Genomic DNA, 15371 nt, shown 5'->3' on the forward strand with positions numbered 1-15371 from the left:
CACACAGAGTCTTCAGGTCCCAATGACCGTGGCAGTCCTGTGTCCTCTTCACCAAATCACACTACACATCACCTCCCAGTGGTGCCGGAAGGTTGTTTCAGGGCTGCCACCATCCAGGCCCAGCAGGTCTAACATGGGCGCTTCAAGGAATCACTGGAGCGGCTCCCACCCAGGCCCTGCATCAGAATCACCTGTGGAGCTTTGAAAAACAGATGCTGGGCCCCAAGCCCAGGAGATCCTGATAAGCTAAATCCGGGTGGGCCCAGGCATAGCACCTGGATGGTGGATTCTCATTGTTCGGGGTAGTTACGCTCTGTAAAGTTGGGGGAACACTGACCTAACAAACACTAAACCTTTGCCCCTAGACGAAATACGGGGTTAGGCTCCTGTGAGCCTCTGGACACAAGCTTCATCCACTGATTAATATACAACCTTGTTGTATGTGTATTTCTGTTTAAAGACACTCTAACGTATATTGTTGATTCAGCAATGTCAAACTCGTGGCCAGCAGCACAAAAACTCACACCTGAGCCAAGCTTGTCTCACGCTCATCTTTTCTCCATAAAGCACATCACGGCCTTCTTGTGCTCAGGAACATCCTTGGGAAATCACCAAAAGCACAAAAGTTTAAAAATGTGACACTAACTAGACTTGTTTCCAGCAGGGGAGCTGAAATGAGAAGGCAGAGTATCACCTTGTGACCTCAGCTGGGAACGTGCTGTCAGGCAGTTCAAATTGTCACCACTTTGCATGTGTCCATGAAGGACCATGAAAGACCCCTGAGTATTGCTTTTGGGGTAAAACATTTTAGTGACTAGGTGAATTTGCAAATATTAAATCCGTGAGTAGTGAGGATCGACTGGGTTTTCAAAGCTCCATTGGCCCAGCGATGTGCTGGGTCTTTTGGTAACTGGCAGCAAAAGTTGCAAGGGATGATGGGAGCTGCAGAGGACAGACTGAGGGCGAGGGTGCAGGCCTGGGGGGCCAGGAGAGCAGCTTGGGCTTGTGCCCATGGTAGGCAGCCACCGTGGGTCTGGGCCATGCCTTCTGCCCTCCGCTCAGCACCCAAATCACCACAGATCCTGGACACGCGCACTTCTGCAAGCCGGTGGCTCAGGATTCAGAACTGGTTTCCCTGCAGAAATCACGTTTGGTGGGTTGGTCCTCAGCCTGGGTCACAGAGGCCCACTTCACACCTAGTTAGACAAAGCGGTGGCTTTGTGGAGCCAGGCCCAAACCCTCACCCCAGCTCCCCAGGCACCCCAGCAAGCCTCCCTGCAGGGCTCGGGGTTTCAGGCTGTGAGAACAGGGGTGCCCTCTGCTCCTCCTGGGCCCTGAAATGGAGGGGGTCCTCAAGAGTCATCTCAGGTGAAGGGCCAGGACGGTGTGCTGGGCAGGCGGTGGAGACGTCTGTCTTTTGTGAGGTGGGGTGACAGCCAGGGACGGTGTTTTCAGTGGGGAAGGGGGACAGGCATCTGGGGGTGGGAACCGAAGGGGCGAGTGGATGGAGGGCTGTGAGGACAGGCCAGGGAACGGATGTTCTGCAGCCACAGACCTCCCTCCACCACTGCCTACTCTGTCGTGGACAACCTCCAAGGTGGTGGGCCCGGCGGCTCTGCAGAAGCGGCACAGTTTTCAAAGAGGCGTATACAGCTGGGCCTGTGTTAGGCCTGAAGCTGAGCTCTCAGCTCTGGGTCACTTGGGACGCCCACCTCCCACCTCGAGCCGACACATGGCTAAACACTCACCCCTGCCTCAGACAGTCTCGTTCGCCCGCCCCTCAAGCCCCGCTGAAGCAGGGGTGCAGGTGAGCAGCAGAAGCACAGGCGCCGCCCACAGGGTAGGGCCCAGAAGATGCCCCTAAACACGGAGCCTTGTTCTGTGTGAGGACGAAGGTTATCTCACTCACAGATTCTTTCCACAAGGCACACACAGCCTTCTTGTGCCCACGATCACCCGTTTGCCCTGCCCCCTCGCACCATCTGCCAGAAAAGGGTGGAGGCCTGACCAGCCTGTTCAGGAACCTTCTCGCTACGGGGAGCTCTGAGTCCAGGCTCCGAGAAGGAGGACGTGGGTCCGGGACAGGCAGTGCTGGGGCGTGGCCTCAGGTGTCCCCAGGGGGACAATTAGGGGAGGAAAGCGCTGTGAGGGTTGGAAGGCCCTCCCACTGGAGCCGAGCTGGGGAGGGGGATTCGGAGATGAGCTTTGCCTGAGAGTCAGGCCCGTGCGACAGACCCCTGGGCCCCGCTGGCCCTCGGCAGGAAGCTCAGGATCCCGCCCACCGCTCAGGCTGGCTGGGCTCCCAGCTGTGTGTGGGGCAGGGAGGTGGCCCTTCTGGGAAGCCCTGGTCGCCCGGGTTGTTGCAGCTCCGCGGAGGGTGAGGGGGTCACGGGGGTGGGGTTCTTACTCAGCACCGGTCCGGAAGCTCCTTGAACTCATGTCTCCAGAATTTGTGTCACTGTTTCTTTTCAGAGGCTTTAATGTTTACAAGCTCGAAACCATTTATTCAGTAAAACTGTTCAATAAAAAAATAGTCCTCATTGATGACTGTCTTATTTCTTCTTTTCCTCCCTCAGTAAGAATGATGCAGCTAAACAGATCCATTCCCTCCCTCCCCTCCTTCCTCCTTTCCTTCTGTCATTCAAACATCATTTGTTTAACATTGGCTACATGCAGGGGCTGGGTACGGGGTGGGGGGGGAGGGGGTGCCGGCTCCTCTCCCATTTGTTTTTTTAACCTTGTGGGTAGAAGGCTTCTTCGCCTCTGCTTCACAAGGTCTTTTACTTGTCTCCTCTCCCATTTGATGCCTTTGCTGTGGGTCCCCGCTGGCAGGCTGCCCGCCCTGCCCCCGTAACCCTCACTCACCCCAACCCAAACTACCAGCTCAGGGCACACCTGGGAGAAGCATCCCTGCCCCACCTGCGTGCCAAGCGCAGGCTGCCTGGCATTCTCCTGCTGGCTGAGGTGTGTGACCTGATCGGCCTCAGGGGTCTTCCTTTCTCCCCCCAGGCCTTTCCTGGGAGGACGTCCCATTGCCTCACCTGGGCTCTGGCCCACCTTCACGCCAGCGGCCCTTCACTGGGATGTGTTGCTCTAGGTGGCTGGGGGAGCCTGGGCTTGCTTTTATGGGGTTTCTCTTTTGGACCTGCTTCTGCACCTGTGTGTGTATGTGTGTGTGCACCCCCTACACGCTCCCCAGCAGCCGGGGAGGCCCCCACGTGCAGGAACCATTTCTCCTCTGCCTCCCTCTGGATACTAGAGCCTCAGGCAGGATTTCTAGGGGAGAAGAATCAGAAAGCTGTCCCCTGCCCCTTCCTCGCTGTCCTCCTCCCCCTGAAGCCTGGCACGCTCAGGGACACAACCCCACGGGGGTTTCTGGGACTCTGGCGGGCAGAGAGCGGGTGTTGAACCAGAACAGGCAAGGGCTCCCCAAGGCAGGGAGCACCCAGCCAGGAGGGCTCTGGGATGGCGTTTAAAACTGTTCGATGAAGTGACCTAGGTGTTCCTTGCAGGTGGCTCCAGGGCCTGGGGAAAAGGGGGATGCCTTGGCCGGGTCGGGGAGGCAGGGCACAGCCGGGCCTTCGTCGGTGTTGCTCCTCTGGTTTGAATGGGCGTGCATTTGAAGGACATGCTTCTGTGACCTCAAAACTTGGCAAAACTTTGGCCTATCCTAAGCCCACAGCTCTCCTCTGTTCACATGACCGTCTAGGTCCTCAACCAGGGCTGTGGGCTGGAGGCAGGGGCCCACAGTGGCCACATCACAGCAGGACTGCAGCCTCGAGCCTGCTGCGTGTCGTCAGCTGGAGAGGGCAGTGGCCAGGGCTAGCTCAGGGCTGCGTGCACAGCGTTGGGAGCACCAAGTCCGGAGGCTGGGGAGACATGGACTGGGCTTCCCTGGCTCTCAGACACAGGGGTATTGGGGGTCCCAGAAGCACGACATACACCAGGAAGTACTGCTTTCTGAGGCAAAGAGCCCTTGCCTGGGAGTCCAAAGGCACAGGCTCTGGTTCTGGCTCCCACTCGTCAGCATGGGACCCAGGTAACTGGCTCAAATTCCTTACCTGTGCAAATGCACGTGGCACCTCTGCCCATCCTTCCTTGTGGGGTTTTATGTGGAGCTCATGGTGATTTGAACACTGTCTAGTGCTGTTCACATACAAGGCACTGCTGTGGCTCTAGTCGCTGTCCCTAGGTGAGAATGAGGGCCAGGGCTGCCCTGGGGTGTTAGGCTAGCAGCTGGGTCGGTGCTTCTGAGCCGAGCTTGACAGGAACTGGAGAGTCACCAGCTCAGTCGTGGGCAGGGTTTATTTGGGAGGTCATAGCCAGACCCACCATCCCTGGTACTGTGTGGGGTTTAGGGCTTTTGTCAGGTGTCCCTGGCCACCCTGAGATGGCTCCAGGGGCTTTGAGGACAGCAGAGCTTTTCTGTTGGGCATAACATTGGGCTTTTCAGAGTTAGTCCCAGGATACGAATCTCTCTATCTCCACCCTTCAACCTGGTGAGCTAACCTGGCTGCCCCAATCCAGGGAGGGTACAAGACCCAGCCTTCATCCCAGGGGAAGCAGGGCAGGATGTGGGCTGCCTGGCCTGGGGGGTACTGTCAGCTGAGTGGGAGGCCGGAAGTGGGGAACCTCACATTAGTGGTGGGGGGGGAAGAAGCCTGTGTCAGATCAGGAGCTGCACAGGGCAGTACCGTCAGAAGAATGCAAAATAACAGGTTTGCAGCTCCAGAAGGGGAGCTGTGGACGTGCAGATCCCTTTGTAGCCTGCTCCTCTCCTCGTGCCACCCCACATCCTTACCTGTCCACTTAGAGAAGGCCTGTCAACCTTACAAAGAACCAGAGGGTCTGGAGAGCAGTGAGTTCCAGGCTGCACGTGTCCCCAGGCTGCCTTGATCATCAGCCTTCTTGGAAACATTTTTGTACTAGAGAGGTCATTGGTGCCTGCAGGAAAAAATCATGCAAGCAATAAATAAATGAAGAAAAGGAAGATTCTCCTCCTTCCCCACCAATGACCTCTGGCCCCTTTTGAAGCCAGGCCCAATAAAATAATTTCTAACTTAGGAAAGCCAAGGATATGCATTTACATGTCCTTCCACCTGTGGGTGTGTCCATTGACATGCATTTCCATGTGACAGACTCCAAGCATGTACAATAATGAACTCAGGGCTTGGTTTTCCACACGTGTGGGCATCAATGACTGAGGTGACCCAAAGCAACGGGTCATCTCAAGCCAGTTCTCTTCAACGTGGGTTGCATGTTTGGTTTTATAAATTTTTGTTTGCTGCCGAGTTTGCTTTCTAGATATGCCTGGTTCTGGTTGAAATGGAGTCCTTTTGTCCAGTTTGGATTAACTTAGCCCAAATCAATTAGTGGAGTTGGGTGGGCAACCTGAACCCAAAGGTGTTTTTTTTGTGTGTGGGGGGCGGATTGGTGGGATAGATGGAGTGGGGACTCAGCAGCATGAAATGATTTTAAGGGCAAAAGGCCAAACTATCACCAGGTGTCTCTCTCCCTGCCAGAAATCTCCTCTGGGTTAATAAGAACCAGTGTAGAGCCAGCTCTTCACTGCCTGTATGACCCCAAGGAAGATGCTGTACTCTTCCCCACTGGGCCCTCCAGCTCTATGTCCCTGAGGCTGGCCTAAAGCTGCACTGGTGGGCTCCCTCCGTCTCTGGCTTCAGCTGGATGAGAGGAGAGTGAGGTGCAGACGCCCTCCCTGCTGGGCTGGGGCTTGGCAATGGCTGACGTCTCTCCCAAAGGCCCCCGCTCCTCATGGGCAACCCTCTCCTATAGCTACAGCACACACCAGATCCTAGAGGCCTAGGGCGGCAAAAGCCTCCTGCTTTGCAGGCTCTGGGTGCCCACCAGCCCATGTTGGTCCCCTGACTCTGCCCACACTTCTGTACATAGTCTTTTCATCAAGCCCTTCAGCCTCTGTTTTGCAGGTACCTTCTGTCCCTGAACTGCCTGCAACAATGCTGAACCCTCTGAGCTTCAGTTTCCCCACCCTAACTCTGGGGACGATGATGACATCCGCCTCTAGAAGCTGGAAGAGACGAGGAAACGGGTTTCCCCCCTAGCGCTACCAGAAGGAATGCAGCTCTGCCGACACCTTGAGTTGAGCCCAGTGACACTGATTTTGGAGATCTGGCCTCCAGGCTGTAAGATAATAAACTTATGTTGTCTTAAACCATTAAGTTTGTAGTCATTTGTTACTGCAGCCACAGGATACTAATACATGGGTCCAGGTCCCAGAGAAACAGAGACTGTAATAAATTTTGAGCTCTGCTCCAGCTACAACTGACTGTTCCAGGAGCAGCTGCTCAGGGGGGACCTGACTGTGCCCTCCCAGCACCTCAGTGTCTTCATTTTGGTCTAGGAGGCACATCTATTTTCTTTTTCTCCCAGGTGCAACGCTGATACCAAATTATGTCTCAAGGGTTTCAGACTCCAGTGTTATCATGGGCCACAGTAACATGGTAACTTGACTGAGTGGGATGGTGTGAGGCAATAGGGAGTGGTGGGGTCTGTGGCAAACTGGAGAATGCACATCTTGCTTAAAGACATCAACTTTAAGTGACAACAAGAGAAATAAATCCAGCCAAACAAAACCTACATCTAATCTATCTATGAGGCTTATGGACTACGAGTTTGGGATCCCAAATTTACCTTCTAGTTTCGGGCTGATTCCAAGGGGAAGTGCTCCATGGGGAAGAGAATGGCCCTGGTTGTGATGAGGGCTTCTCAGCCCTAGCTGTCCCTTGGAGTCACCCTCCTCCCCCCACACCCAGACCTCCACCACGCGTAGCCTCTGTGTTTCCTAAAAGGGGATTTTGATACGGAGCCTGGTGAGATCCACTGGATCTGCTGGCTAGCCGGCATTGCCTCACCTCCCTCATCCTTCCCCACCTGCCCAAAACTCTCCAAGTCGGTCCATTAGCCCTGGGCCGCCACCTCTCCCCTCTCTCTCCAACAAGAGGACCCTGTGTGGAATAACCAAGAGGCTACTACTGTTGCGTCAAGCTCTAACCAATCCAAACCACAGGTAGGGGAGTGGGAGACACAGAAAAGAGGGGCACGGTCCCAGAAAATGATGAGGACATAGATGTCCTGTAAAGATCATGGATTTTGGAGTCAGACAGACCTGGGTGAGTCCCCACTTCACCACATACCAGCTGTGTGGCTTCAGGCAACATACTTAACTTCTCTGAGTGTTAGCTGTCACATCTTTAAAGTGGGGATAATAATACCTTTTTGCATTGTTGCTATGAGGACACTGACAGATAATGTACGTGTAGAGCAGTGCCTGGCCTACAGGAGGGGCTCGGCGCAGACTCTGGAATGGGGTGACTTGGGTTAGAATTCCCTTTAGCTGGTTGTGTGACCTTGGGCAAGTTACTTCCTGTTTCTGTGCAGAATGTTCTCATCTGCCATATGGGTTCACTGGCGTTCTCATAGGGCTATTGGGAGGCTGAAGTCAAGGACTGAGACCATGCCTGGACTTCATAGGGACTCCTTGAGTGCATGAATTATTTACTAGGTGCGTTCTGACATTGGTGAATGTGTGTCTGCCGTACCTGGTGGGCCCTGGGGTGTGTTTCTGGGATGTGAAGTGGAGAAGTCAGAGACTGTTTCCTGGTTTTCAGGAGAGGCTGACCACATTCTACCTACACCTGTCTGCCTAGTTCCTCCCCTAATCCCCACCCCCATCCCCCAAATCTTCCACCCTTTTCACCTCCTGCCCCAGCCTGTCTATGATTTCCCCAGACACCTCTCTGGCAGCCCCAGAGCCTGGGGCACAGGGCTGCTAGGCTCCACGGTGTACCTAGGAGGGGCCTGGGGCTTCCCTCTGCCTGAGAAGCCCCATTAGTCACTGGAGAAGGTGAACACTGCACTGACCTCGCTCCAACGCGTGTGCACACGCCAGGCGGTCTCAGATGAATCACTTCCACGCCGCGCTATTACCAGGCTTGCAACAGAGGGTCTGTGTGCTGGCTTTGTGTGTAGTGTTTCTTTCCATTCCATGATTCAGAAAACACCAGTCACTCAGCCATGTGATCCCCTGATCTTCTGCCAAGGAACTGAGTGCAAAGGTTTGCTGGAAAACCCTCAAAGGATGGGGGAGGGCAGCTGTGGTTGCCAGAGAGGGGACTGAGCTGAGAGAACTGGAAATTAGAAGCGGTGAAACCATCATCAGGAAAAGAGCATCAGGGGACTCAGGTCCGATGAGGCCAGAGACCTGCCCACAAGAGCAGCTGCTGGTCGATGAGGGGCCCTAACTCGGCTATATGCAGATTTCTACCACCCAAGCCCCAGAAAAATAATGTTATGTTTTTGTCTGATTATAAACATAAAGCTTGTTTATGCAAAAATTCTGATCAATACAGAAAACTATAAAAAAGAAAGGACATATCTCTCGTATGCTGCCACCAGACACGGTTTCAACCCATCAAGACATTCGGCACATGACTTTGTGCTTGGAACTGCCAGGTTCTGGTCCTCTGAGCTACTGGCCACAGCCTGGGTCTGATCCTGGCTCCCGCCCCCATCCTGGGACACTGAGCTCCAAATGTTCTGGGGACATGGGCTGGATCTGGGCTCCAGCGTCTGTGTTCTAGTCCCAACTTGGCCGTTTGCCCTTAGGCAAATCGCTCTGAGTCCTATTCGCCTATGCAGTTAAAAATGGGATAATAATTGGGCTGAGTTGTTGAGAGGATGAAAGGTATGAGGGGCTATGAAAACTACAAGCCCGCAGAATCTCTTCAAATGTAAGAGACGTGCCAGTGTGATGCCCATTCCCCTGCCTCGGCTCCTTTAACCCCAGGGGTAGCCTTGAATCAGCCCTGCTGCTCCACGACTGAACTTGGTCTGCCCACGTTGACCAAAGGCCTTCCCCAGACACGCCCAGGATTGGCTCAGAGGAGGCAGGCCTCAGGCTGGGGTCCCCAGTCACAGCAGCACCGCCCCTGAGCACCGAGGCAGGCAGGCACCTGGTTCAGGAAAATTCAAGCCCAGTTGTGTCACCGGTTTTGAGCCCAGGTAACTCCCTTCCCTCATCTCCCACACAGATACTTACTCTCACCACGGCTGGGCCCATTCTCAGCGCCATTCCTGCTCAGAAGCCTTGTCTGATTTCAGGAACCCTCGTGAATTCCCCGATGTGTTGTATCAATTTACACTGTAGTGAAATTTAGTAAAATCCTTGTGTACTTACACAAGGGACAGTAATGACAATATAAGAACATTAGTTCAGCTATTTCCAAACTGCTTCTTACATTCATCTCCATAATACACCCAGGAGCTTAGGTATTGGGGATCTCATCACTATTTCTGTCTCACAGAAATGAGTTAAAGGAGGCTCAGAGGACATGTGTCTCTGAGCAGCACAGTATTTCCTCATGACTCTATTTCCCAGGCCTTTGCCTCCCCGGCTCCGCTAGAGCTGAGCCAGCTCTGACCCTGTTCTGGCTAGCCCATACCCATCTAGTCTGGAGACAGGAAGCCTCAGGGACCAGCGAGGCCTCTCTCCACGTAGCTCCCTTTGCGGGGAGTGAATCCAGGTTGATCTGGGGCAGGGCCCAGTGCGGACCACTACAGCCAATCAATCCTTGCATTATGTCCTTCGGCACCATGTGGATTCTGGAGATGGTGACCCTTCAGCCACCTGGTGTGCATCCAAACTTTTTCCACAAAAACAAGACCTGCCCAGTTCAGGTGTCTGGGTATTGACCTCAGTTCCCCAACCCAAGGCCCGGTTCCCACTGTGGGTCCCCTGACCCCTCCAGGCTCCTTGAGCCCCGTCCAGGAGATGGCAGGGTCTGCCTGCCTGCCTCCAGTCCACTCCCTCCCTGAGGCAGTGTTCCTTCTGCCTGTTGGACGCCCCGCAGCCGGGAGCCCTTGTCACACACCTTCGGCCCTGGGCTTTGCCTGACTGGCAGGACCCTCCCTTTTAGTACAGTCTCAGGCTCAGGATCCCTCTCCAGCCTGTCTTGATTTACTTGAAGCAAACAGCCACGCTTCCTGACAGGAAAAAGCAAAGCAAGGACTCGAACCCAGGGCCTCTCACACCACACCCCACGTTATCTTGTTCAGGCCACAGCAAGGACTGAGGAGACGTGTGCTTCAAAGCCGGCTTTAGAACAGAGGAAGTGAAGCTGAGAGGTGGGTAATGGGCCATGAAGAGGCGAGAAAGCGGCAGGGATGAGGGGCCCTGTGGGAAGCGACAGGGCTTAAGGCGGGAAAGTCAGTGGGTGATGGAGAGATGGACACTGGGAGTTAACCTGGAGGGGCCCTGTGTGGCTCTCAGACTACAGCCACCCTGAGGCTGCCTGGAAGTCTGTTGTAACAATCATAATCATTACCGTAATGGCCCGTCACACTTAGTGAGCACTTACCGTTTGCTAAGTATGGAGCTCAAATGCATGCCTTACCTGTGTTACGTCATTTCCCCCTACGGCACCATGATGAAGTAGGTGCTATTAGCAGCCTCCATCTCACAGGTGAGGCGGCTGAACCTTGGTTTGGTTACACAACGTGCCCAAAGGCATTATCTTATCAGCAGAAGATCTGAGATGAGAATCCAGGCTGTCTGATTTCATGTTCTAACTTCTATAATGATCCACCCTGCCCAGAAGGTGGGTCAGGAGTGTCAGGCTTGCTGAGGAAAGATGAATGTGTTACAGATGTGGGGGCATTTCTCTGGCTTCAGCACGGGGGATCCCAGGGACCCCAGGGTCTGGGCTGCCCTACAGTGGAAGGCTGTCTTCCCTGAATAAAGACCCAGCTTCAGGGCCTCAGAGTGGAGCCGGGCAGGGGCGGGGCGGGAGGAGGGGCCTCCGCGAGGCTGCCAAAGCAGGCCTGTGATGCCCGGGGCTGGCCAGACCAGCCTCCCGTGCACACCACACAGCCGAGGGTCTGTGCCTGGGATGCGAGAAGGAAGTCCTATGAATATGCCAGGACTGGTTGATTCGAAGCAGGGGAGAATAAATGACAAATTCATAAACTGGATTTTTTGAATATAAATATTATAGTAGGATTTTAACGACAAATATGCCCTATGAAAATATAGCTTAAATTTGGCTCCAACAAGCTGTGTTAATTCAAACAATTTAACTTGCTCACAGGCCTCAAGGTTTTAATGAAGCACAGGTGACTTCAGTTAAGCAGGTGACGTGCTGGGTCATCATCTGGGTGGTGCATTTGGTGGCCGAGGAGTGGAACCCCGGCTCTGTGGCCAACAGCTTCCCTCCGTGTGCTGTCTTAGCACCCCTCACCCCTCCTCTGTTCCATCATGGCCAGTGTAGACTGGCTGATAGAAACTCACTTTCAGATTAACTCGAGCAAAAAAAAAAAAATAGGTTGTAAAGCTCCTGTAAACAAGTATTGTGAAAGCAGAGGAGAAAAACATTTAGCTATGTGGCTCTTTAACTTTTTTGACTGGACTCACAGTAAGAAATATATTTTATATCGTAGCCAAGTGTGCGTGTGCACACACACACATGCGAGTGCACACAACTAAAACAAAATTTCCTAAAACAATTCTTTTTTTTTTTTCTGCGGTACGCGGGCCTCTCACCGCTGTGGCCTCTCCCGTTGCGGAGCACAGGCTCCGGACGCGCAGGCTCAGCGGCCATGGCTCACGTCCCAGCCGCTCCGCGGCATGTGGGATCTTCCCGGACCGGGGCACGAACCCGTGTCCCCTGCATCGGCAGGCGGACTCTCAACCACTGTGCCACCAGGGAAGCCCCCTAAAACAATTCTTAACCATGCTACATAAAATGCACACGATATTTTAAATTTTAATTAGTTTCTTGTAAATAAAATGTGATTTGAGATGCACTAAAAGGTTGTCATGATTCACTGATGTGTGGTGACTCACAGTTTAAAAAACACTAGCTGACTGTGCTTGATGGAGAGCAAAAGGAGCAAACTGAATAGTTCATCCGTCTCGGCTCCCTTTAGACATAAATTTCCCCAGACCAGAGGCTGTGTCCTCCCATCCGTCCTGCAGGGATGTCTGCACCCATGAACCTTCTGCAAACACAGATGCTGTGACAAACACTGGGACTCTGAGCAGAAAGGGAAGGTTCCGGGGGAGAAGGCTCAGGTGCCTCTCTTCTAGTTAATATTTAATTGGGATTCATTTAGCCATTAAATACCCTTCAGGGAGTGGGAAACAGGTTGAACAAGGGTGATGAACAAGATAGAAGATGGTTAAAGGCAAAACACTCCTCAATGTGGTTCTGGGCATCGTTGTGCAACCAGCACAAAGAGGGTCAAATGGCAAGTGGTTAAGAGCATAGACTCAGGAGCCAGCCTCCCAGTTCTGGTTCTGTCACCTCAGCTGTGTGACTGTGGGTGAGTCCCTCTGCCTCTCTGGGCCTTGATTTCCTCATCTGTAAAATGGGAACATAACAGTATTTAGTTGTTAGGGTTGTGACCTAATCAATATGCCAGCTGTTGGTGCTAAACAGGAAGGCAGCTCACCTGGCCACACAAATTAGGCTCCAACTCCAGCCAGCGACGGGCAGTATAAAGCAGAGAGCAGCTCCTATTATGTGGGGTATAAGGAGTGGCTAGTGTTAAACCCCCAGAGACGCCATATGGCAACGAAGAGCCCTGCACCAAGAGAGATCAAAGGTAGAATTCAAAACACTCCCACCCAAAGTCAGCAGGTTGGTCCTCAGGTTCAAGAGCACTCAATAAATTAAGACCCATCATTCTCTAGAGCACAGTTCTGTTGGGTCACCTGTTTCCTGTGCTTATCTTCACAAGTTAACTGCGTTTCAGTTCTCTGCCACTTTACCACTTCTCCAGTCCTGCAAGCCCTCAGGAGCGAGCACAGGGGGTGAACAGCAAAGACCTTCAGGTGCAGGGTTCTCAACCCTCAGTGTGCATTCGGTCCTGGACTAACTGGTCCCCCTCCCACCAGCCCATATTCCACACTTTTGCTAGATTGATTTTCTGAAGTGCAAATTTGATAATGTTACCTTTTTTTGTCCCTGTATCACGTCCCTGCTTAAACCCTTGGAAGCCTTCCCACTGTCTACGATGCATTTCAACCCCCACTGGAGGCAGAGCCTCAGCTCCCCTCTTCAGCCTCACCTTTCACCACCCTGTACAAGCCCTGCTCTCCAGTCCTACCAAATACCTTGCGTTCCCTGATGATGCAATATAGGCTCAAGCCTTTAGGCTATTACCCATGCCATTCCTTATGCCTTGCCTGTCAGGTCTCTGACAGCTGGACTGGCCCCATTATAAAGAATTACCATGCTCAGTGGAAGGAAGCATCGTGTCCTCTGGGAAGCTTTCTCTGACACCAGAAAGCCCGGAGCTCCTTCTTCACGTTCCCGCAATGCTCTATCCCTAGGAGGTAGCTTTGAAAGGCGTGGCTGGCTTCCCGGATGTGGCCACTAGAGGGCAGTCGAGTGTAGCGAGCGTCTGGCCTGGCAGCTACCGGAGGCTGTGAGCGCTGCTCCGACACTGCTCCGTCCTCACACACATCCCTAGTTGGGCCTCGCTACACCTCACTCCTGGAATGTTGCACGGCCCCTTTGTAGGTCTCCTGGCCTCTGCCGCTCCGTCTCCTCTCCTTTATGCACAGGACTGACCCAACTCCCTTCCTTAACCATTATTTTGATCACCCACCCCACCCTTCCTCGAGAACGCTCAGTAGTTCATTATTAATTTCATATTAACCCAGAACTTCTCATTTTGGGTTTCTTTTGTTTATTAAAGTGTTGCAACTTCAGTAACAAGTTAAAAAATGAAGGAAAAAAATTCCTAAGTCTATCCCATGATTTTCTTATGTTTTGGTCTGTCTGTATGTATATATGCACATATATATGTATATATATGTGTGTATATCTATATACACACATATATATGTGTAGTGGTCAGGGCATAGATACAAGTTTGAATTTAACTATTTTGGCTTATTTTGAAAGCACAGACAATTTTTCAAATTACCATTCTGGCTTTATAAATATTGATATGAAGGAAGGCCAGCTTGGGTTTCAAGACCAAGTTTGCCAGCCCTCCTGTTCCATTCATTCATCCCCAGCACAGATTCTGCTGCTCTTCTGTGCCTGGAATACCTGCCTGGCCCCCATCCTGGTGTCCACACCTACCAGTCCCTTTCTGAAACACCCTCCCGCTCCTTCTCTACTAAGCTCCAGTGCACATCCCCCCAGACCTCTGCTCAAAATTCTCCTCCACCAGAGTTCATTTCCCAAGCAGTCAGCCCAGCTCTGGCTGCCTTGCCCCTGCTGCCCAGCTCTCTCTGGTGCAGCCCCAATTTCCCTTGTGAGACTGGGAGGTCCCTGAGGATTAGTGGACGCTGTCCGTCCACTGGCAGCTGAAGCAAAGTACCACAGACTTGGTGGCTTGAAACAACAAAAATGTATTCTCTCACAGTTCTGGAAATCAAGGTGACATCAGGGCTACACTCTCTCTGAGGTTCTAGGGGAGAATTCATTCCTTGCCTGTCCAGCTACTGGTGTTGGTCGGTATTCCTTGGCTGTGGCTACATCACTCCAATCTCTGCCTGTCTCATAGGGCCTTCTCCTCTGTGTCTGTCTTAAATCTCCCTCTGCCTCCCCCTATAAGGACACTTGTCATTGTACTTATTGGATAATCCAGGATGATCTCCTCTTTCAAGATTCTTAATCACGTCTACAAAGCCCCATTTTTGAAATAATGTAACATTCACAGGTTCCAGGGATTAGGATGTGGATATGTTTTGGGGGGGCCACCATTCAACCCACTACAGTTCAGCTGTGCCTCAGGATCAGTGTGGAGTGAAGTGCGGGTTCACAAACCTAGCTGATCTACAAAATCACGACTGTGGGACTTGAGAAAATGGCTCAGCTAGAGCTCCCATGGTGATTGAGACTCAGGAGGTCCCGGACGGTGCCTGGGTGTCTGTCAGGATCGGAGAGGTTATGCTATAATAACAAACAACCCCAACCTCTCAGTGACTTGACACAACAAACGGTTTCTTTCTTGTTTACTCCAAAAGGCCACCTTGAGTTGGTTTGGGACTGTCTGAGTTGTCCTCATTCCAGGACCCAGGCTGATGGAGTGGCTACCATCTGGAGAGTTGCTGGCTTCTGTGACAGAGGGGGGAAAATTGTGGTGAATTACGGACTGAATTTTAACACCATTTCCACCCAGAAGTGTACTTATCCCTTCTGCACATACCATGGTGGGGCTATGATCCTATATATTTACCTGGAAGGAAAAATGGTGCCCGTGTCTCTATTTTCAGAAAGCACTGCAGGTTTGGGAAGCACGGGACCCGAGAGCTGCAGAGGGACATCCGGTGACGTCCTTGAGTCATCTCTGACTGCCCTCTTCTCCCCCGAGGG

At 52.7% G+C, this 15371-nt stretch overlaps 1 protein-coding gene across 1 annotated transcript in view; it reads right to left on the reverse strand.

The window, feature by feature from the left end:
• Positions 1–7784: 7784 nt before the first annotated feature.
• Positions 7785–15371, reverse strand: part of LOC111184697 (uncharacterized) — a 96335-nt gene continuing 88748 nt past the window's right edge. Inside the window, exon 5 of the mRNA XM_089909546.1 lies at positions 7785–15113. The gene's annotated coding sequence lies outside the window, so the exon portion shown is untranslated. The remainder of the gene's footprint in view (positions 15114–15371) is intronic.

Source organism: Delphinapterus leucas, chromosome 1, assembly GCF_059928025.1.
Source record: "Delphinapterus leucas isolate spDelLeu-1000000601 "Yukka" chromosome 1, BTC_Dleu_Yukka2, whole genome shotgun sequence".
In the NCBI taxonomy this organism is placed as follows: domain Eukaryota; kingdom Metazoa; phylum Chordata; class Mammalia; order Artiodactyla; family Monodontidae; genus Delphinapterus; species Delphinapterus leucas.